Consider the following 23,273-nt stretch of genomic DNA (forward strand, 5'->3'; position numbering starts at 1 on the left):
GATCATGCTATATATGTGAGGTACATTTTCTGACATGTATGATTCATTCAGGTGGTCGCTGTATTTTAAAACTGACAATTTTGTTTTGCATGATGAGTTCCTCCTGATACAGTCTTGTCATAGTTCTGTTAATAATGGAGTAAGAAATTATTCTCCACTGATACACTGCGTATCTGTGTGTCTGTGTATATTTTTATTCATGTTTGCTTAAAAATACACTGTGCTATGTAGTGTGTTAGGCATTTATTATATTTCGGTGTGTGCTTGATTTTATGTCTGTGTTTGTGTGTTCATTCCTGAATGAGCAACATACTCTCTAAAAACATGGTGTGGATTCAAGACTGATAGCACACACAAGAAAAATCTTGTTTATTAATTCAATTTATTATTGTTTATTTATTAAAGTTAAAAAAAACAAACACCCTGAAAGCTGTAAGAAGATATATAGAAAAACTCAGGCAAAAAAATGCATTCATCCTTATTCAGATATAACTTGGGAATTATGCACATTCCAATACAAATTAACAGACTTTGGCAAACTCAGTAGCAAATGCAATATAAGGCCTAGTGAACAAAGCTTTTCAGTATTACAAATCCAAATCAGAAGCTATAACAGACAGACAGATATGTTTAAAAATTTTACAGCTTATCGGTGTACTTAGGTCGGTACTTATTTATTAGTTTATCTCCTAACTGGCAGGAGAGCTGGTCCAAAGAGCCATCCTTGAATGACCTGGGCACAAGATATAATACAGAGGATGTTTAATGCACGTAAGATACACATATGGATACCGTGCAATGGAACGAGTAGTAATGCATGACACTTGTTACTAATATACCTAATCTGTTGTGACAGGACACAGACAATTGAGTGAGAGCACAAGATATGGTTCAGCCAGCCAAACTTAATCAGTAATTAAAGCAACTGAATATTTCATTTGCATCTTAGTGTTTATATGCAGATTTGGTAACATGGCTACACAAAGTGCCTTGGGTTTGTAAACTGTATACAGTGACAAATAAGTTAACCTATCATCATGGTAGCAAATGTACTTGTATGACTTGGAAAGATGAGCCAGTGATTGGACTTTAACTAGATTAATTAATATAATTTCTAAACTCAGGCTCAGAAATGAGGTTAAAGCAGATGTTACCTATAAACATCCTAGCAGTATCTCCAAGCAAGTCTTTACACATGAAAAAGAAGTAAGGCAGACACTTCTAAGCAACTGCCTTTAAGGCTGGTTAAAAAAGGCATTATACCATTTTATTCAGTGAAAAATAAAGGATATTCTCCCTCAACAAACACTCAGCAGCAGTCTTCAAAGTACCACCTAGTGAGAGTTTAACTATTGACTCATCCATTGTTTTGGCTTAGTGCATAACTTATCAATAGGAACACTAAAACGCAAACTAACTCCTTAAAAGCACAGTAGCCTAATGTATTTCACTTTTGCCGTTCCACTCGCAGGTCTCAATTAACTCCTTCCATCTTGAACCTCTGATGGACTTAGACCAGTCAGAGGGCATGCGACATTTATTATCATGGTAGCAAATGCACTTGTATGACTTGGAAAGATGAGCCAGTGATTGGACTTTAACTAGATTAATTAATATAATTTCTAAACTCAGGCTCAGAAATGAGGTTAAAGCAGATGTTACCTATAAACATCCTAGCAGTATCTCCAAGCAAGTCTTTACACATGAAAAAGAAGTAAGACAGACACTTCTAAGCAACTGCCTTTAAGGCTGGTTAAAAAAGGCATTATACCATTTTATTCAGTGAAAAATAAAGGATATGCTCCCTCAACAAACACTCAGCAGCAGTCTTCAAAGTACCACCTAGTGAGAGTTTAACTATTGACTCATCCATTGTTTTGGCTTAGTGCATAACTTATCAATAGGAACACTAAAACGCAAACTAACTCCTTAAAAGCACAGTAGCCTAATGTATTTCACTTTTGCCGTTCCACTCGCAGGTCTCAATTAACTCCTTCCATCTTGAACCTCTGACTGGACTTAGACCAGTCAGAGGGCATGCAACATTTATTATTTATTATTTTACATTTGTTTACTGGGAAAGTAGGACTGGACAAAAAAAAAATTCAGCAGAGGCCCGGGGAGAAAACCTCCACTACATGGCATCTAATAATACAATATAACACATACTGCAAAACAACAACTAGTAGACATTAACTAATAATAGTGAAAACTAAAACTATAATAAACCTAGTAGCGGTTACAATAGTTGTTAACTAATAATACAGAAATATTAAGAGATACAAGAGAACTCAGTAATAGTTAGGGAAAATAAGACCAATTTATGAATGTTTTGTAAAGAAACTATAGAAAGTGTGGCCAAATATGGCACAACATGTTAACATAAAAACCTGAGACTTAGTTCAAATATTGGACATTGGGAATATATCCTGGTTTCTGTTCTAAGAAGAAGCATATTTCATTAAATTAACTTATTTTGTAGTACTGCAGAAGTAGGTAAGGAGAAATTACCAAGCTAGTATAAGAGGGAGAGTCACGTAGACAGTAGAAAAGGGAAGGGTAAAAGTACTGGCTAGGTTACCAGGGATGGAGAAAGAAAAAAAGAAAAGAGAAGGAAAGGTGAGATAGGTACTGGAACGGGATGAGAATGTATCGGGAGGGCAAGTATAGGAATGCAGGAACTCAGCCAAGGGTTTTTTACATGTTCCTTAAGAACTCATTTAAATTTGGAAGTATTAGATGTGTTACAAATGTCTTCAGGAATGGAATTCCATTTTTTGGATATCTGATTAGCAAAGAGAGAGTCCCCAGAGCTATTGTAGGGGGATCAGCATACAGGAGTGGAGGGTTACAACAGCAGTTTTGTAGAGATGATTAAGATGCAGATGGGACTTGTAGTGAAGAGTAGTCAACAGGTATTCCATTCATGATATCTGATCACCAGCTGTGGACTGCAAACTATATTTTTATTTGTACATCTGAAGAGCAGCAGTTCCATGAAAACATATTCTTGTCAACAGAGGAACACTGTCCCAGATGTGCAGCTTTCACCCAGCACTTTTTCCTCTCCTGTGACCTTCCATAGTTCACCACTTGTCTCACGGCATCTTAAATGTCTCAGTCATGTGACTTGCTACCACTGACTTGGATAACTTGTTCCATGCATGCACCACCATATCTATGAATTAATGCTCTCATAAGAGGTTGTTGAAACATTTGCACTTTATTTCTAACTTATCAGCTGTAGGGAGCAGAAGGAAGGAGCCCTACCTACAACATAGGAGACCAGGTTTGTTTATTGTCTTTAGAACTGGAGGAGGCAATGGGGGAAGAAAGAGGAATGAAGGGGGCTGTGTCCACTTCCCACTTGCCTCTTTGTGGGGGAAGTGACAGGAATTTGCATCAGGGAAGAATATAACTATTGCAGTGCCAGTGTTCTGGAGACCACAGCAGAGTTTATACCAGGTTGGGAGGGGAGAGGATCACGGGGGGGGACATATTTCACATAGCCTTGTAGTGCCCTATTGCATGCTGTTTGAGGGTAAGACCCATAATAGGCATATCACCACAGAGGATTAGATATTTGCATCTGGAGGCTAGAGCCTGAGAAAGAACCTGGAAATGGCACAGTGGGCTAAGGCATAAAACATCTGCCTGCCTGCAGTATGATGTTCGCTCACCAGTCAACTCAGTCCTCACTCCTAGTGTCCAAAGGGGAAGGAATGGGCTGGTTGGATGGCAGCAGAAGTAGAGCTGATGGTCAGTGGTGGATGGAGGAAAAAAAACTATTTTAACTGGTGCCTTTTCCTGTTTCTCTGTCCTTTTTTCACTAAACTCCAATCATTGGCAGTTCCCCATTATGACCTTGTGCACCCAAAACATATTTCTCACCAGCCTTTCTTGTTTTCAGATAACAATCCAAGTTCACAGAGTCCATCTGTCTCCCTCATTGCTTTTCATCCCCTCCGGTGCTATAATGTCTGTTTCCTTAGAGGACTACCAGAACAGCATGCAGTATTCCAGCTGCAGCCTAGCCAGGGACTGTCTAGGAGAGTGGAACAATTACCTCCTTGTCACTGAAATTGGGTTCCTATTAGATGACCAAAGACACATTCTTTCGAATGAGTCTTGGTCGAACTTGAAAAGACGAAAAGGCAAAATGAAGAAGCGGCATATAAGCAAATTCTTTCCATGGGAAAGAAATCACTTGGCCACGTCTGTTACTTTGCCATTTTTGTCACTGTAGTGCGATCTCGGAGTTGGTATATTTAAGTAGGGGGGGTGTGCGGGGCACAGCCCCCCACTTTATGTTATGTTTTAAGTGTTTTTTTTTGTTTTTTTGTTTTTTTTTTGGAACAGCGGTTTTTTGTCCCTTGAAAAAAAATCTCTGTTCTAAATGTTGGAGTTTGTAAGCTTTTGCTTGCATGGGGTCGATAAATCATCATTCACTTTTCTAAGCGTTTGATGATTTAATATAGACCCCATAATTTGGCACCTTGTTAATGCACCCCAGCACCCTGTTCATGTGAGGCACTGTCTTTTAACTCTGTATGAGGTGGTCAGTAATACTGTTATCATGAATCATTGGTATCATCTATGCACTCATCTAGTTAGTTTATCTAGATATCTTCCATGGCTCATGCCACCTTCATCCACACTGGCTCCAATCTAAGTATCATCTCAGAAAAGGTGGATATGTTTTTCTATTGCCCTCCACTTTGTATGAACCCATCAAAGCGTATGAAGTCTTTGATCCATGCAGGTCCCTACTGCACACAACTAGTCACTGTCTTGTCGCAAGACAGGATCTACTTTACCAATCCTCTTTGTCTCCCCATCAGTAATCATCAGTGTGACCACACCAGTTTCTTCATATCCTCTTCACTTTGAGTGTCTTCAGCAGCTCTCTGTGTGGTACTGATTTGTTAGTCAACATAAATTAAACTCAGTTGCTCTTGTGCTGTTCTCCCGCAATCTACTCATAAATCCAGATTAAATTAGTTGAGCAAAACATTTTAGCTGAAGGCTTGTTTTTTTTTTTTTCACACCCTAAAGCTGGTTCTCCTGTAAGAAAGCCACCCAGTTCTTCTTCTGAATCATTTCCATCACCTTTGTAAACGGGGTCAAACATGGCTCTCTAGTTCCCACTGCTGGTTTTGGTTCTGAATCATTTCCATCACCTTCTTTGTAAATGGGGTCAGACATGGCTCTGTAGTTCCCACTGCTGGTTTTGGTTCCGAATCATTTCCGTCATCTTCTTTGTAAACAGGGTCAGACATGGCTCTGTAGTTCCCACTGCTGGTTTTGGTTCCGAATAATTTCCGTCACCTTCTTTGTAAATGGGGTCAGACATGGCTCTGTAGTTCCCACTGCTGGTTTTGGTTCCGAATCATTTCCATCACCTTTGTAAACAGGGTCAGACATGGCTCTGTAGTTCCCAATTCTGGTTTTGGTTCTGAATCATTTCCATCACTTTCTTTGTAAACAGAGTCAGACATGGCTCTGTAGTTCCCACTGCTGGTTTTGGTTCCGAATCATTTCCGTCACCTTCTTTGTAAATGGGGTCAGACATGGCTCTGTAGTTCCCACTGCTGGTTTTGGTTCCGAATCATTTCCGTCACCTTCTTTGTAAATGGGGTCAGACATGGCTCTGTAGTTTCCATTGCTGGTTTTGGTTCCGAATCATTTCCATCACCTTCTTTGTAAACGGGGTCAGACATGGCTCTGTAGTTCCCACTGCTGGTTTTGGTTTCAAATCATTTCCGTCACCTTCTTTGTAAATGGGGTCAGACATGGCTCTGTAGTTCCCACTGCTGGTTTTGGTTTCGAATCATTTCCGTCACCTTCTTTGTAAATGGGGTCAGACATGGCTCTGTAGTTCCCACTGCTGGTTTTGGTTCCAAATCATTTCCATCACCTTTGTAAACGGGGTCAGACATGGCTCTGTAGTTCCCACTGCTGGTTTTGGTTTCTCTCTCGTTTCTTCCTTAGTGACATTATTATAGTCTTTCTACCTAGATGATATCTCACTGCAGGCCACGTATCAGCTGGACGTTTCCTTCATTACGCTTCGCTGATACTGATGCCAGACTCCTGAGGACTTTGTACAAACTCTTTCAGTCTCTAAGCCATTTTTATTTATGTCTTTGTTGACTAGAGTTGAATATTGATTCAAATGGACCATTTCCAGGCCCAACCCAGGCTTTACAATCAAGATTCAAACCAAACAAAACAAAGATTAAATTATGAAAATTGCACAGTTTTATGCACTGTATTTGCAGTTAGTTAGAGAGGGTTACTTAATTGTGAAATTCAGTGTTAGCATCCATGCTTATGGTATTTACAGCAGGCAGCATGCTTCTTCAGACAAGTATAATGTAGGGGTATGAGGAGTCTGCGTGCTGCAGATAGAATCACGCAGGATAAAGCAACACAAGAATGAAAAGGGAAAAGGGGTGTTCGACATTTGAACCAGCCTGCGGATTGTCCTGAGACTCTATCCTGTTAGTTAAGGATAAAGGGAGTTAAAATGGCCACATTATGTGTACAGCATTTACTATTGGAAAGGGAATATAGATCAAAAGGAAATGATTGAGTCTTATTTACAGCTTCAAGCATTTCTGTGAGGAGGTGTATATAGTTAGATTGGTGAATGAATATTTTAGGGAGTCATCAGGTTGGAAAAGGAGAAATGATAGGAAGGAGGGTGTAGTCCTTGTCAGTATAAAATACTGCTAAAGAGACCAGAGAGAGTGCCAACTCATGATAAAATGTTAGACTTAGGAGGGTATTTTGTATAACACTATTGGGTTTGGTCATAAGTAGAGCTAATGAAGTTACCTGTTGCTGTTGTACCAGTGACTGAGGGAGTAGTAACTTTCCTGTCCATAACTGGGTGCAGGAAAAGGGGTAGTTTATGTAACGGAGGTATTTATGAAGCATTTACAGTGAGCTTCATTGTCTAGTTAGTGGTTCAGCAACTTTCTAAAGCTTCCAAGGGATAGCATTGTCCTTCAGTTTTTAGGTAGGGCTGTCCAGATTTTGGGAGTGAGAATGGAGAAGCCGTATTTGGTATACTTCAAAACTGGTAAGTGGAGTATGTAGGCATGGGATTTACCCTGATAGGGATCGGAGGTTATATAGCAGTAGTACTCTTGCTGACATTCTCTGAGGAAAAAGGGGAAGCTTTACTCTGTGATGAGCATGATTATTATGGTTATGGGTCACAGTGTAGCTCTTTGGAGCATGGGCAGTCATTTGGCTTTTGCCAAAGTAAGGTAATGATGTTCCCTCTTTGGCTAGATGGTAATGAACATGTAGGACGGAAGAGAAGAATGACTTTTCTAAGAGGCAGATTCAGTAAATGGAGCTCCATGTTCCAGATGGGGGGGTGAGACTGTTTTTCCTATGCCTACCCTCACTACAGGACAGAGAAGGGGGGAGATTTCCATGCTCAGAAGAGGATTTTATTTGGTTTAGATTTTGTAGCTTGAAATGCGATGCTGGAGGTTAAAAGAGGGATCCAGCCAAATGCCAAAATATCTGCAGTGATGAACTGCTTCTAGACTGCTTTTAGGTTATAAGAGATGGCCCAGGAATTGATTTATTTATTTATATTTGTTGACCGGGAGTGTCCATCCGGACATAGGTCCATTTTCAGTGGAGGCCCGGGGAGAAAAGCTCCACAGTAAAATAAACAGACAGTAGTTACATTGGATTACATAGCAATTAACAATTTACATAGCAATTACTTACAACATATTTACAGATGAAGAACATAGTACATCAGTAGACAACTAGAATCTTTATCTGTGAAGTACATAACAGACATTAACAAATGTTACAATAAGAAGTTCCTGCTGTATAATAAGAACTAGGCTTATGAGCATCTGAACTTGCTATAATCAAGGTAGTTAGTGGAGTGGAAAGAAAGGTGGTGGTTGGATGGGTGATATTAAAGTGGGAGTTGCAAGGGCATAGCCAGTATGTTTTTAGGTGCGCTTTTAGTAAAGTTTTGAAGTAGGTGCATGATGGTATGGAGGTAATTGTGGGTGGAAGGGAGCTCCATAATTTGGCTATGGTGCAAGAGAATAGTGCTTCACCAGCAGAGTTATTGGCTTTAGTGATCTGCAAGTGATTTTTGTTGCCGGATCTTAGTGGTTTGGTGGTGCGATAGGGTTGGAGTAGATTCTGAAGGGAAGGGACATTTAGTGGATGGTTTACTAGTTTGTGGGCGAGTGAGAGTTGATACTATTGAAGGAGGTGAGGGAGTTCAAGCTAGCCTAGTTCAGCAAGTGAGAGATAGTGGTGACTACGGTAGGATGCCCCTGTGGCGAATTTGGCGACTTTGTTGTAGCAGGTTTCTAGCTTGTTTAGATCGCATTGCCTTAGGTTGGCATATATTGGAGAGGCATAAAGTAGGGTGGAGATAAGGTGGGAATTTGCTATTGAAATCTTTGCTGCTTTGGTGAGAAGTTGCTTATTTCTGTATAACGCTCCTAGTTTTTTGTGGACTTTTTTTATGGTCATGGATATGTGAATGTCAAATTTTAGTTTATTGTCTATTTCCACTCCTAGCAATTTGGTGTGTTCAGTTGGGTATATAGTGGTGTTGTCTTTTGCTGTGATCTTAAAGTGAGAGTTGTTTTGAGTATGTTTGGTGGGTTGGAAGATGAGTAGTTTAGTTTTGTTTGGGTTGAGTATTAATTGGGCATCGGATAACCAAGTTTCAACAGAGGAAAAGGCTTCCTGTGTGACTTTTTGCAGTTTGGGTAGGGACTGAGGAATTATATTTTTTGCAAGCATTTCTAGAGTACCAAAATAATGGTTTTGGTCTTATTAATGTCAATGGTTAGATTGTGTGAGAGTAGCCATTTATTCAGTCTAGTCAGGTCTTGTTCCATTTGATTTTTTACAGTAGATAGGGAGGGGCCTGCCCAGTAGAAGACCAGGCTATCTGTCTATAGAATTATTTGAAGTGGGTGGATGTTACATGGAAGGTTATTGATAAAAATTAAGGAAGAGTATGTGAGGCAGAAGTGAGTCTTGTGAGAACACTTGAAGAAGCAGATGATCCTAGTTGTACTTTGAAATAATTGCCAGAAAGGAAGTGTTTGAACCACATGATAACTTTGGTGCTGATGTTGGCTAAAAGAAGAGATTTAAGAGTGACTGACTGTGTCAAAGGCTTTTGTAAGGCCAGCAAAGATTGCACTGATTAGACATCTTTTATCCCTATTTATTAGTATGTCATCTGTAAGTGTATAAAGACCAGTCATGTCATGTAATCCAGTACAGAATCCACGGCATTGGTGTACATGCATTCTGTAGTTTGGGATATGGTTGCAAACTTATTTTTCTAGAATTGTCTCTAGAGTAGGGAGAATTGTGATGGGCCTGAAGTCCCTAGTAGTGCTATGGTGTGATGTTTTACGAAATCGTCTAACTCTAGGGTCTTTTGAGAGGTTGTTCTGTTGGGAGGGTGGCCTAATGGTTAAATTGTTTGCCTTACAAACACAAGGTGCAGGGTTTGAGTCTCACAAGAGATAATTGGCTAGACTTAAAATGGCTCGCAAGGGCAGTTATCTTAGTACTAACCTATGAACCTCTAGCTATTTTCAATTGTAAAGACATGACCTTATCAATAAGACATAAGCCACAGAGATACTTTAAGGGGAGTAGAACATGCTCTTTACACATTCTGAGAAACTAGAAATGGAAGTCATCTGTCTTTGTGGGGCCACGTGAGGGGAATTTAGCTAACATCTTTGCTAAGTCTTTCACAATTATTGCTTTGAGCCAGAAGGGTGACAGGGTATTGGAGATAATGTAGTTAGGTGTCATGGGAGAAGTTAGAGGGTTAAATTTGTTAGATGAGAAAGAGGTAAACTCTTTAAGGAAATTGATGGAGGTATTATATCTTTTTAAATATTTTTTATGGAGTCCCTGTTGAGAAGCTCATTTTGGGTAGATCATTTTGTTATGTTATACTGACTAGATTTCAGAATTTTTTTTTTGGTTGAATTGCAGTATCTTTTGAGAGGTTGTTATGAAGTTTGCTTAGAGCCTTCTGGTGGATTTTGCTAAGGCTGAATAGCAGAATGACCCACTCAGGACCATCTTTGGCTGGGTTGTCTTTCCAAGCATTTTAAGTACCATCCCTCAGTTTATGTAGGGTTCTTTGTTATCTATTTGCTGTTATGTGGCTTTAGAAGTCTGGTAACTTTGGGGAAAATTTGACCTCAAATGAGAGTAGTAGAGGTATGGTAACTTCAGAGAAAAATGTTGTTGTCCAGAAATTCATCCAATTGGATGTGTGAGAGTATTTGTTGTATTTTGTAGGTCTGCGTTTAGCTCTTAATGTGGAAGATGACTAGTTGGTGAGGTTGTTTTTTAATGGAGAGTATGATAGAGAAATTATAATAGGTTCATATGTGTGTACTAGGCTAATGGCCCTGGAGCCTTTCCAAGTCTAGCCCATAGGATTACCCTGGCATTGTGCCACCTGACCTTAGTTCCCAGTGCCTCTGTCAAGTAGAGCCACTGGAGTGATCCCCGGGGTGAATTTTCCATTTCCCATCCACTGATCAAGATTTCTCTTGAAGAGGGCCAGTGAGGTGCTCCACTTGGGCAGTCTCTGGGTTATGAACCTGTCCCTCCAGCTTGTTCTGTTGATTGTGGTAATGAGGTTGAGGTCTCTGGAGCATGTAGTGCGGAAGGATTGGGATTTTTTTAGATGTAGCATTTCTAACAGAGCTGGGGCTGACATGGCTTTGTAAGTCAAGCAGAGATTGTGTCTAAGTAGGCAATATGAGACAGAGAATAGTTAGAGTTTTTTATGTCTGTCCATTAAAGGACAAGTGTTTAAGGCCCAAGATCATCTTTGTGAGGTATTTTTGCAGCCTCTCCAGTTGTAGTTGTCTAGTGAGGTACATGCCAAATGGGGCATTGTACTCAATGATTGATCTAATGTTCTGATTGACCTAATGTTCAAAGAAAACAGATTATGATGGTATGGGCACATGTGTAGAAAAGCAGAAGACAATCTGGTGAGGGAGATTTGGGACAGACAGGAAGAAGGTAAGAGGAAGCGAGGGCGTCCAGCAAAGAGGTGGATGGATTGTGTGAAAGAAGATCTGTGACAGTCAGGCATGAGTGTTGAATTAGGCAGGAGAGTGGCACTGAATCAAGAGAGTTGGCGACAGTTAATACGATACCCCGACCCCATGTAAATGGGAAAAAGGGGATGATGATGATGATGATTGACCTAATGTGGGAAGAGTAGAGGGAGACAATGATCTCTTTCTTCCTGGATGCAAAACCCTTAGTAATGAGATGTGCCACATAGAAGGACTTTCTGACCACAGTGGCAATGTGGTGGTCAAAAGAGAGGTTGCTGTCAATCTGTGTTCCCAGATCTCTTATGACACCTTCTGTGTTCAGTGGAGTACTATTGATGTGGTAATTCATAGGAACTGGGTTTTTCTCAAAGGGGATGACGACACATTTTTTGGCATTGAGCTTAAGGTCATGGTTCTAACACCAGTCATTGGTCTCAGGGAGGCCTTTCTGTAGGATGTCAACAAAACTTGGGGAGTTAGTTACAGCTCCCAACTTGCAATCATCTGTGAACTTTGTCAGCCAGAGTCCCATCGTGTTGACCTGGACTTCAGAAAAGTAGATACGAAACAGGAGAGGACCCAGGACTAAACCCTGTGGGACTCCACTCATGACTGGTCGACAGTCTGACTTGGAGTCAGCTACTTTCACACTGTGGGTTCCATCTGTGAGCCAGTTTGCAACCCACCTAGTGATACAGGGGTTGATGCCTAGCTTAGTGACTTTTTCTATGATTCCTGAGTGGGGAATGGTATCAAAGGCCTTGGCCAGATCAAGGTAGGCTGTATGAATCACCCGGCCTTCATCCACAGCTCTGGTGACTAACTCAAAGAAGTCAACCAGGTTGAGCAGGCATGATCTACCCTTCACAAAACAAAACTTTGTGGGAACCAGAGTTTGGAGGTTCCCTAAATCTTTGTTTATTAGGTCCATGATGATACATTTCATAGCTTTGCATATCAGACTTGTCAGACTAATGGGGCAATAGTTCCCAGGGTCTGTAGTCACTCCTCCTTTGTGAAGAGGGATGACTGTAGCAGTGCACCATTTGGTAGGGACAAAGCCTGAGGTGAGGCTGTGATTGAACAGGGCACAAAGGTGAGGTGCCAGTTCACTCTGTAGTTCATGTTGAACACAGCCAGGGATATTGTCAGGTCCCATAGAAGCTGTATTCTTGGCCTTGGAGAGTGCTGTTTTAACCTGTGCAGCAGTAATACTGGGTGTCTGGCAATCTACTGATATTCTGATTGGTCCTTTTGTGGGGGAGAGAGGGATAAAGTTGGCACTGAATCTGTCGGCCAGTATATTAGCAATATCTGTTGGCTCGGTATAGGAGGTGCCATTGTGCAACAACTCCAAGCAAATCTGGGTATTGCCATGGAGATTCTTTACATAACTGTAGAAGGCTTTTTTATTTATTTATTTATTTTACATTTGTTGACCGGGCTAGTCTGGCTGGATACATGTCCATTTTCAGCAGAGGCCCGAGGAGAAAAGCTCCACTAAAATACTAAGTACATTACATAAAAAATCATTACTGTTAAGGAATAGCATCAATTGAAAGTCATAAGAACACACAGAGCGAAAGATAATATCACAGAGAAACAAATTTACAATATGCAGTTCATTACATGTGCTTTGTGGTTGTCTTTACTATCTGCTGCAATTCTGTTTTCATAGCTAGCTTTAGAGGATTTGATGAGGGATCTCAACTTTTTGTTGAGGTTGATAAGGGAGTTTTACCAGTCTTGGGACTTCACCTTATTTCTCATCAGTTTCCCCCTTCTGTTGTAGAGTTTGTTTATGGCAGGGGACCACCAGATTGGCTTCCTTTTTTTTGAGGGAGAGCATCTTGGTTCTATTGGGTATGGCGAGATCCATGCATTTGTGTGCGTGTTCGTACAGGGCATTAGTGTGTGATTCGGCGGTCATGCAGCTGATCTCCATTTGCATGGGTGCCGTGAAGGTAGCCACCTCTGTTTTTAGGAGCCCAAAGTTAGCTTTGGAGAAGTTTTTCATGGTGGTTACCTTTGTGGGAGGGGGTTGGTGGGAAGGATGTGGATTTCCAAGGTGATTAGTTTGTGGTCGGATCTAACCAGGGAGGAGTTGACTATTGGTACAGAGCCGCGGTCACCCATGTTAGTAATGTTATTGAAAATTGAAGGCTCATTTGTGATTATTAAATTGAGCAGTGAATTATTTTCTGTATGTAAGTTTGACCCACTGAAGTCTTTTATTAGCCGGGTCAGGCTAAGCTTGGATAGAAAGCCTTCAATATCAGAATTTTGAGGTTAAGTAATGTCAAAGTCTGTAAAGATTAAGTAGGGTTGTGTGGAGGCTGGTGTTGAACTTTGCAGGGATACGTAGGGTTTTATAAAGGCTGGTGTTGAAGTCTGCAAGGATAAGTAGGGTTTTGTAGAGGCTGGTACTGAAGTCTATACGGATAAGTAGGGTTTTGTAGAGGCTGGTACTGAAGTCTATAAGGATAAGTAGGGTTTTGTAGAGGCTGGTACTGAAGTCTATAAGGATAAGTAGGGTTTTGTAGAGGCTGGTACTGAAGTCTATAAGGATAAGTAGGGTTTTGTAGAGGCTGGTACTGAAGTCTATAAGGATAAGTAGGGTCTTGTAGAGGCTGGTACTGAAGTCTATAAGGATAAGTATAGTTTTGTAGAGCCTGGTGTTGTCTACAAAATTCTGGAGTAGTGATTTAATTTTTGCACGGTTGATGGTGATTGTGGGAGATGTGGAAGCCTGCTGACTACGAGGTTTAGAGGAGAGTCATTGTATAGTGTGAGTTTAATGGCTGATGAATTAAGATTATGATCATTTGTTGACAGGTTTTGTTTGCAATGGTTTACTAGTATATTTCTTTAATGACAAAGAGGGTGCCATCACCTGTTCTGTATCCTGGTCTGGCATTGAAAATCTAAATGTAGTTATTGAACTGAAATTTAATGAGAGTTTCATGATTTATCCAAGATTTTGTGATTCCCAGAATGTCCAAGTTATTTGTTTTAATAAAAGAATGAAGTTGTTCCAATTTATTTAAGATGTGTCCTGCATTTATCATGGCAAAGCTAAATCTTTTGGCTTCCCTGTCTTGTGCCCCCAGGTTTGTTTCAATATAAGCTTATAAGAGCAGGATTCAAATCATGGATGTTAATTTAATGGAAAAGCATGGGAATTTTTAAGGGTTTGGCATTTGACTACATGTTGGCTTTTTCATGACTGCGTGAACAAGTTAGCGGTACTTTGTATATTAGTGAGGATTGGGTGTACGTTAATGTAGAGATGAGAAATACAAAGTGGAGTTTTTGAGGGGCGATGTAATTGGAGAGGTAGTGCTACTGGGTTTAATAGGTTCATCTAATAAGCTGCCTGAGGGCTGATATTGGAGAGTATTTGGTGGATGTTAATCTGTAATAGCATGTATACAGTATTTTGCAAAAGGTATGAGACTATTTTATAGACATGGGTTTAAGGAATTCATGAGGGTTGTTTAATAGGTTTAAGGGTGTTAGGAGGGGTGTTGTTTAATAGATTTAAGGATGTAAAGAGGGGTGTTGTTTAATGGGTTTAAGAATGTTAGGAGGGGTGTTGTTTAATGAGTTTAAGGATGTTAGGAGGGGTCTTGTTTAATGGGGTTAAAGATGTTAGGAGGGGGTCTTGTTTAATGGGGTTAAGGATGTTAGGAGGGGTCTTGTTTAAAGGGGTTAAGGATGTTAGGAGGGGTGCTGTTTAATGTAGTTAAGGATGTTAGGAGGGGTGCTGTTTAATGTAGTTAAGGATGTTAGGAGGGGTGCTGTTTAATGTGTTTAAGGATGTTAGGAGGCTGTTGTTTAACAAGCAGGAGGTTAAATTGCAATGGGTGTTTTAGTCATCGATATAAGTGTGGTAGCGGTGTTTAAATGAGGAGTATGTAACAAAGAAATGTGGGAAGAGATCCATAGGAACATAAGAGAGGCTCCAGTGATTGTCTTGGGAACTGAGAGTTGGAAAGGAGTGAAGAGAGCAAGAGCTGCTGCTGCGTCAGTAGGAGACAACCAACTTGGTCACGCACAGAAAGAATGCCAGCCCAGTGCCACCAAACCTGGAGGGAAGAGCTCCCTGGAGTGAAGCAAGTCAGCCTGTATGTAAACAAAGAGAAAGAAAAAAGAGAGAAAGAGAGAGGGAGACACACACACACACACACACACACACACACACATACACACACACACACACACGTACACACATACACACTAACACTCACACATACATGCACACACATACTCGCACACAAACACACACACAAACACACACACGCACGCACATGCACAAAAACACTCACACAAACATGCACACACATACACACACACACGCACACACACACACACACACACACAAACGGACACACATACACACAAACACTCACACACACACATATATACACACACACACACACACACACACACACACACATATACACACACACACACACACACACACACATATACACACACACACACACACACACACACACACACACACACACACACACATATATATATATATATACACACACACACACACACACACACACACACACACATACACACACACACACACACACACACACACACACACACACACACACACACACACACACACACACACACTCACACACATATACACACACACACACACACACACACACATACACACAAATATATACACACACACACACACACACACACACACACACACACACGAAACAAAAAGTGAATTTCTCTATGTCAGGCACTGCTTGTGAAGCACTCTTTTCAGAAGGACTAAGGATGGTTGCACTATCTCCATCTTCTTAAGTGCACTCAGGAGGAATTAACTCTTCAGAAGGATTAGTCTGCTAGACAAATCAACATAATGGTATTTCTATGAAAATCTCTATAATGTATCTTTTTTATGCAAATATCCTGCTAGGCCATCTACAGACCAAATAAAGAAGTTAAAATGCACACTGTCTTTAACTGCAAATGGTGGGCTGTCACAGCTGCTGAGGTTCTGTCTTACCAACTTGTATGACAACTGAGGAAGGATGTTCTCTTACTCTGCCTACCTCATGTTCCACCCTTTTGGTATCAAAGATTTCACCTGTTCACTTTTTGCCATCCACCACCTTGTCCCTCTCAGAATGAGCTTCTCACCTGTTCCTCCTTTTTAAAAATGGATGCAGAAAAGTAATTGATGGCCTCACCTTTATCCCCAGTGCCACTGTCTCTGTCCTCTCTTTTGTTATTTTGCCCAGATTTTCACTTGTTCTTTTTCTCTCATCTATTTACCAAAAGAAAATGTTATCCACATTCAGGCCCGTTTTGAAAGGCACAAGCCAAAATGAAAAAAAAAAAAAGCAGATAGCGGATGCTTTCTAGGCCACTAGGCAAAATCAACTTTTAGGACACAAATGGCATAATTAATGAGATGGAACTTCACAGAAGTCTTGATGAGTACCTGAGGTAGAATGCTACACATCTCATGACCTTTTGTTTAACCTACTTGACATTTAGATTGCATGAGCAAACACCACTGAAATGTATTACAATGCCTTGATGGCCCATAGTTTTGGATGCCAAATACAGAAGGTTGTAGTCTGCTAGCTTCACAGGAGAAGGGCTGGGTGTAGGGAATGGGGAACAAGAGGTGGATGATTTTATTTCAGTGTTTTTAGATGTAAACAGAAACAAGGCTAGTGTTTCTTTCTTCATATCGGACAACGGCAGCTTGCTCACCCAGCAGTGTATCGGATTTGACAAGCTGACTACCAGGACATGGCACTGCCGTGTGTAGTATGGGGCAAGCAGTACAAGTAGAATGTTTATTTTATTTTAGCTCTGAGTTGCAGCTGCCAAACTGAGCACCTGACAATATCGACTCTCCCATAGACTCCCGTATTCTCTACGAAGGGCTGAATACAGCCTTAGATTGAATGCAAAAAAAGCTGTAGTGTAATTGCATTTGAGAAGCAAGCCTTTTCTCAAAACAATGCTTCTGCATGTATGGCAAGGTGCAAAGGCCAAAACCAAATTCAAAAACTGACAAAAACAGCCAGCATTCAGAGTGTGAAGTTCAAATAAATTAGAAATATTTATTGAGCAAGAAAATCAGTCTCATAACAAGATAGGTTCATAGATTAGTACTATGCTAACTGCCCTTGTGAGCCATTTTAAGCCTAGCCAATTTATCCCTTGTGAGACTCAAACCCTGCACCTTGTGTTTGTAAGGCAAACACCTTAACCATTAGGCCACCCTCCCTGAGATGAGAGCAATGCAGACCAGTTTCGGCATACTAGCCTTCATCAGTGTTTAAAAATAATCAAACCATACTACTCAGTAACTACTAATGCATACACTAGCAAACAAGTTATGATTGGGTAATCATAAGCGTTCACTGAGACCAGGTGAGAATAACCCACCTAATCTAATTATCGAAGTTTTCTCCATTTTATTCAAAATGTTCTGCCATTCTGCCTTATTATTCCTGTCTCTTGAATTATATAAATTATAACAAATATAAAATGTGCAGTAGGATGTCTGATAGTATGTTTATATAAAGCATTAGATATATGTTTGTTCCTAATATCACTCAGATGTTCTGTAATATGTGTTCTAAATGAACATGAAGTTCATCCCACATAAAAAGTAGAACATCTACATGTAGCTACAGATATAATCCAATCCATGCTACAGTTGCCAAATACATTAATATCATAGACCTTAGAAGTGTTACTACTAGTGAACTGTTTACTTTTCAAAACAAATGTGCACAGTGAACAGTGAGTGCATGGGACACAACCCATCAAAATACCCCCACTAATCTAAGTTTGGTGTGGGATAGTGCAATTAGATGTCTTCTTCTAATAACTGAATAAACCACCCAACGTTTTGCCTCTTCTAAATGAGAAGAGACATCTAGATGTCAAAATGTTACACAACTTGTCATCAGATAAAAAAAATATTCCAGTGTTTCTGTATCAAATCCATAAATAAAGATGTATTACAACTGTAACTGGTAATTAATCTGATAACATTCTCACCGCTAAATTACTTGTTTTTGTAATGTAATAATTGAGACCTGTCTTGATTTTGTGCAAAATTACTGATCTGGGTTATATGAGTCCTATTGTATCCCCAGTGACAAAATCTAGTAACCATGTCCCTTTGCTGTTGTTCAAAAGCTTGATCAGATGAACAAATTCTATGAAAACATAAAAACTGGGACTTGGGAATATTGTGTATAATGTATTTGGGGTGACAGCTAGAGCATGCAGCACTGTATTAAATTGGGGGTGTTTAAGACAAACGTTACTATCTAAAGTACTATCATCTTTCCTAGTAACATCAACATCCAAGAAGGAAATCCGATTAACATCATATTTTATGGTAAACTGAATGCTCCAGTTATTTTCATTCAAATAGTGAACAAATTATTTCAGATAATTCAAATGGAACCTCCACACTATCCACCCATCATCTAAATACCTTTGCCATATAGCTATCTCATCTAAAAATAAACTGTGACTAGTGTCATAAATGATATGGTCCTCCATGTAGCCCATGAAAAGGTCAGCATAAATGGGGCAAAAAGATCCCCCATAGCTGTACCCTTCAATTGCAAATAGCACTCACCATTAAAATAAAAAACATTTTTGTTACGCACGTGTTCAGTTAAACATAAAAGGAATGTATTGAAACCAGGACTGTATAGTGAAATACAATGAAGCCAGTAATCTAATGCCATCAGGCCGACCCAATATGGTATATTTGTATATTATGTTATGTGATGCCTGTGCACTGGCCCAACAATCAAGGAGCCTCAGTCCTCACCACTAACACCAATGAGGGGCGTCCATATAGGGAAAGGATAATAAATACACACACAGTAAAGTAGAATTTCCTTTAAGAGCTCACACAGATCACAGTTAGTCTGGGGCTGGTTTCTCCCTTTCTCTACAGGTCCACAATAAGACTCCCCACTGGCACAGCTATAGGGTCCAGATCTCAGCCTAGTGGGCAAGCTAAAACCTCCAGCACCCTCTCTGTCCAACCAGTGCTTCATGTCCCTGCCCAAGTAGCTGACACACACACACACACACACACACACACACACACACACACACACCCACACACTTTGAGATAAGAGTTATATATAACCACACATACACTCCTGGGGAAGGCTGGCACAGGTTTTCCAGCTGTGCCTCTTTTACCCAGACTATAAGGTAGAAATCACTGCCACCACCCAGCTAATATTTATCAGCTACTCAAAGACCCTTATGAAAGGGTGTCCAATTATACTGTGCAATATTATTATCCAAATGGTAAGTCCAACTAAACAGTCAAGACTTATCACTATATACATACAATGTACTCTTAGAGCTTAAATTATCTCTACGCAAAACAGCCACAGTTGAAAGGTTTAAAAATATTTAATAATAAATAAAAAAAACACAAGGCAATTCTTCTTACTACACAGTGCCAGTCAAGAGTTCAGAGATCACAGAGAAATGTTTAAAATAATACAGTAGAAAATTTCTGACATCACAGAAAAACTAACTAGTCTAGTCTTCCTATTTCCTAGCTATATCTAAGAGAAAGCACATTCTAAAATCCTATTTACATATAGACACAGGCAGAGTGGTGAGTTGGATGTTGTCAAGACAAATGCTCCAATGCTTTCATTCTTTCTGTTCTTAAATTGATAACACAGTACCATTGATTCATTTCAGATTACATCATTCCTTTCTGGTTCCCAGGCTAACAGACTTTTAGAGGTTAATAGCCCTTGATCTTGCAGCTGGTTAGGAAGCCACAACAATAAAATAAATTATACATGCAAATTCTAGCCATTAACTCTGGCCTCAAAACAATAGGCAGAATGCCTTTATCTAGACATCACGGCTCTGAGTTTTAACATCAAAGAATTGACTTATCAGCTTTGTTACAGCATTGTTGTCACATTTTTGCACTTCCACATTTAACACCATTTTTCCCATTTAAGAGAACAAGCCTGTGGCTTATATTAATATTTACAAATGGCAGAATTACCTACAAAATTCTATCTGGCTAGGGTGGCAGCCTTCACCTATCCTCACATGCTGTCATATCCAAAGTACACACAAGATAGCCAGATTCTAACTGCGTATTTCCAATTATGTTTAAAAACTCGCTGGTGTCCTGAATCCTGGACCTAACCACCTGCAATAATGGCTTAAGATATTTGGTGAGATAAGCTAACGGTGGTTCTGTTAAAGAACCATTTCCTGAAACAATGGGTCTTCCTGGTGGTTTATTTAAATCCTTGTGTATTTTAGGCACTAGATAAGATGTTGTGGTGAAGGATCCAGAACAATTAAATGCTAGGCCTCATCCTTACTGATAATGCCTTCCTCTACAGCTGATTGAAATCTATATCAGCTTTAAATTTATGGGTAGGCTCAATTAACATTTTAGAATAAAAATGGCAGTCTGATAGTTGTTTCTGGGCTTTAGCTTAATACATAGACCAGTCCAGTACAACTGTTCTGCTTCCCTTATCAGCTGGAATTATGACCATATTTTTGTTGTTTTTGAGGTTATCCAAAGCTCAAGTTCTGATTTAGATAAAATTGTTATTGGTACTTGTGCCAGATTGAAAATTAAAATGTACATCTTTGAGTACACATTGCTGAAATGTAGCAACATGCTTGTTCACAGGTGGCATACATTTTGATTCACAAAATCTGAATCCTTCCTGAAAATTCTTACCGTTTATGTAATCATTAACACCAAAATACAATTTAAGATTCAGCAATCTACAGAAAGAAACTACATCACTGGTAAATTCATCTTCAGACACAAAATATACAGGCACAAAGTTCAATCCTTTATTCAATAAATGTATATCGGCACCAGATAGTTGCACAGAAGCAATACTATGGACATTACAACCAGTATCTACTGAGGTACTAACAGATGTAGCAGTGTTTCTAATGTGGAAACCTGACTTATGTTTTCTATCAACCCTTCTTCTGCTTCAAAAAGGTTGACCAGATTCTGTTTTTAGGGGATGGTGGCCCTTGTGTGTGTTCATTCTCAATATCAGTGACAGAGGAAAAATCTTCCCCAGAAGTTTAATTCACAGTCATGGACTTTTAAAGAATAGATTTCTTTATTTTCCTTTTGGTGGGTACCTCCCTGATCACTACTAGAAAATGTGACACTTTTCTATAAACCAAACAGTTTTCCCTAGTTGTAATCTCTGAGGCCCCTGATAAATTTATGAATTTTTCTGTCTTTCAGTTGTTTTTCCACTTATCAGGTCTTAAGTTAACCTACAAAAGCAGCTTTAAAAAAACAGTTGTTTTTCAAAAGATTTAACCTCATCACATATTTTGGTGACCTCAACAATGGATTTGGATATACTTTGTTCATAAAAAGCTAGCAATACAATAACAAAATGCATAGAGGCCATCTGTTGGCCTCCAACCCATTCCGTTAACAGAATATCATCAGGTTAACCAACAAGGGGTTGTACATGTGATCGTAATCCCCATGGTGTTATACCCTTTGATTTATAAGCTTTTAACAGTTTTAAGTGCCAAACATTAGAATGTAAACTTTTCATGGACTCGACAAGTTTAAAAAAATGCACTATTACATAACATGTCAGGATTGCTGTCATTCAGCCCTATTGTGGTACCATCACCAAATATTTGACCGAAAAACCTGTATGCCATCTTTGTCACCAGACAGCCCATTTAGTATAGATATCAAATCCATGTTTACAATAGTGGTGGTTTCAAATAACTAAAGAATTAGCACTATGTTCCACATATGTTAGTTGTGATCAGAAGGATAAACCTTTTGACTCACATATAAATGTAATTAAATACCATGTTAATACCAACCATAAAAGAAAAAATGGGTTTTACAAAACCAGTGATTATTAAGTCTTTTCCAATGATTATCACATAATTGGAATCTCATTTAAGATCAGAATAGTCATTAAAGATGTAGGTACTTTGATTAGCAATAAACTGTCCTTTGATCATTAAATATCAGTTACAGCAAAGAAATCTTTTTTCAGTGTCCAGTTAATATAAAAGGTATGTCTTCAAAATCCAAAGAGGTCTTAGTCCCCGACATTCTTTCCTTATTAGGCCAGTAAGTGAATACAACACCCTGGTTGGTATACGTCTTACCAATCATGTATCCCAGGTTAAAAGACCCTAACAAAGTGGATCAAATGACTAACATCCCTTAACTAGCTGGATAGTTAAGTCTTTCACTGTCTTCCATCTCATAAAGATTCCTATGTGGAGATCACCATCTTAGGTGGTTTCTAGGCATGTGGTCCAAGAGACTATTGAAGAGACTGTCTCAGTCTCCCAACCATCCCAGAGCACTATCTGGTTCTGGGATTTGCTCAGAGTCACATAAGAGGCGAAGAAAGAGGGGAGGGAATCAAACCCTCAACTACCAGAAACAGTTCATTGCTTTAAACCTCTGCACTATCTGCTAGGCACTTGCCATTTGGACTATGAAAGACACTGTTTTACTAGATCATCTCCATTTCAGAAACACTGGTGATGTTAAGAATACTTGTCCAAAATTCTTAACTTACATCATAAAATAAGCTGGACCTCTTAGAGGGATAGGGTCATTGCCCAAAAATTCCCTACATGTGTAACAAACTTCCCTTGCATGTTTAATGATGCAACATCTTAGGCTTCATCAAGTTAAGTCTTGAAGATTGGATGAGCTCACATCAATTTACTTCAGGGATTATTAGCATGACCCTTTGACCCTTATCAAGAAGGACAGTAAACCTACCAATGATACTTTAGACTGTGCATGCCTGCAATAGGTATGGATGTCCAAACTGCCTGCTTAACCTACAAACCAGTGAATCTGTGAAGTGTGAGGTGGGTGAACTGACACTGGAATATTGGGCAGCAGCAAACACTGTCTTTATATTGTATGCATTTATGGATGGGGCCACTATGTCACCACAAAATGCCACACAGAGAAACTAATGACCTTGGCAGTATGACTATGTATATTAAGCTGCTTGTGTCTTCTGTTAAGTGTGTATGTATAAAAAGACAAATGCACTTTAATGTGCATGTCTGTGCCATGAT

The sequence above is a fragment of the Protopterus annectens genome, chromosome 8.part0 (assembly GCF_019279795.1).
Source record: "Protopterus annectens isolate FY-2018-M chromosome 8.part0, PAN1.0, whole genome shotgun sequence".
NCBI lineage: Eukaryota > Metazoa > Chordata > Ceratodontiformes > Protopteridae > Protopterus > Protopterus annectens.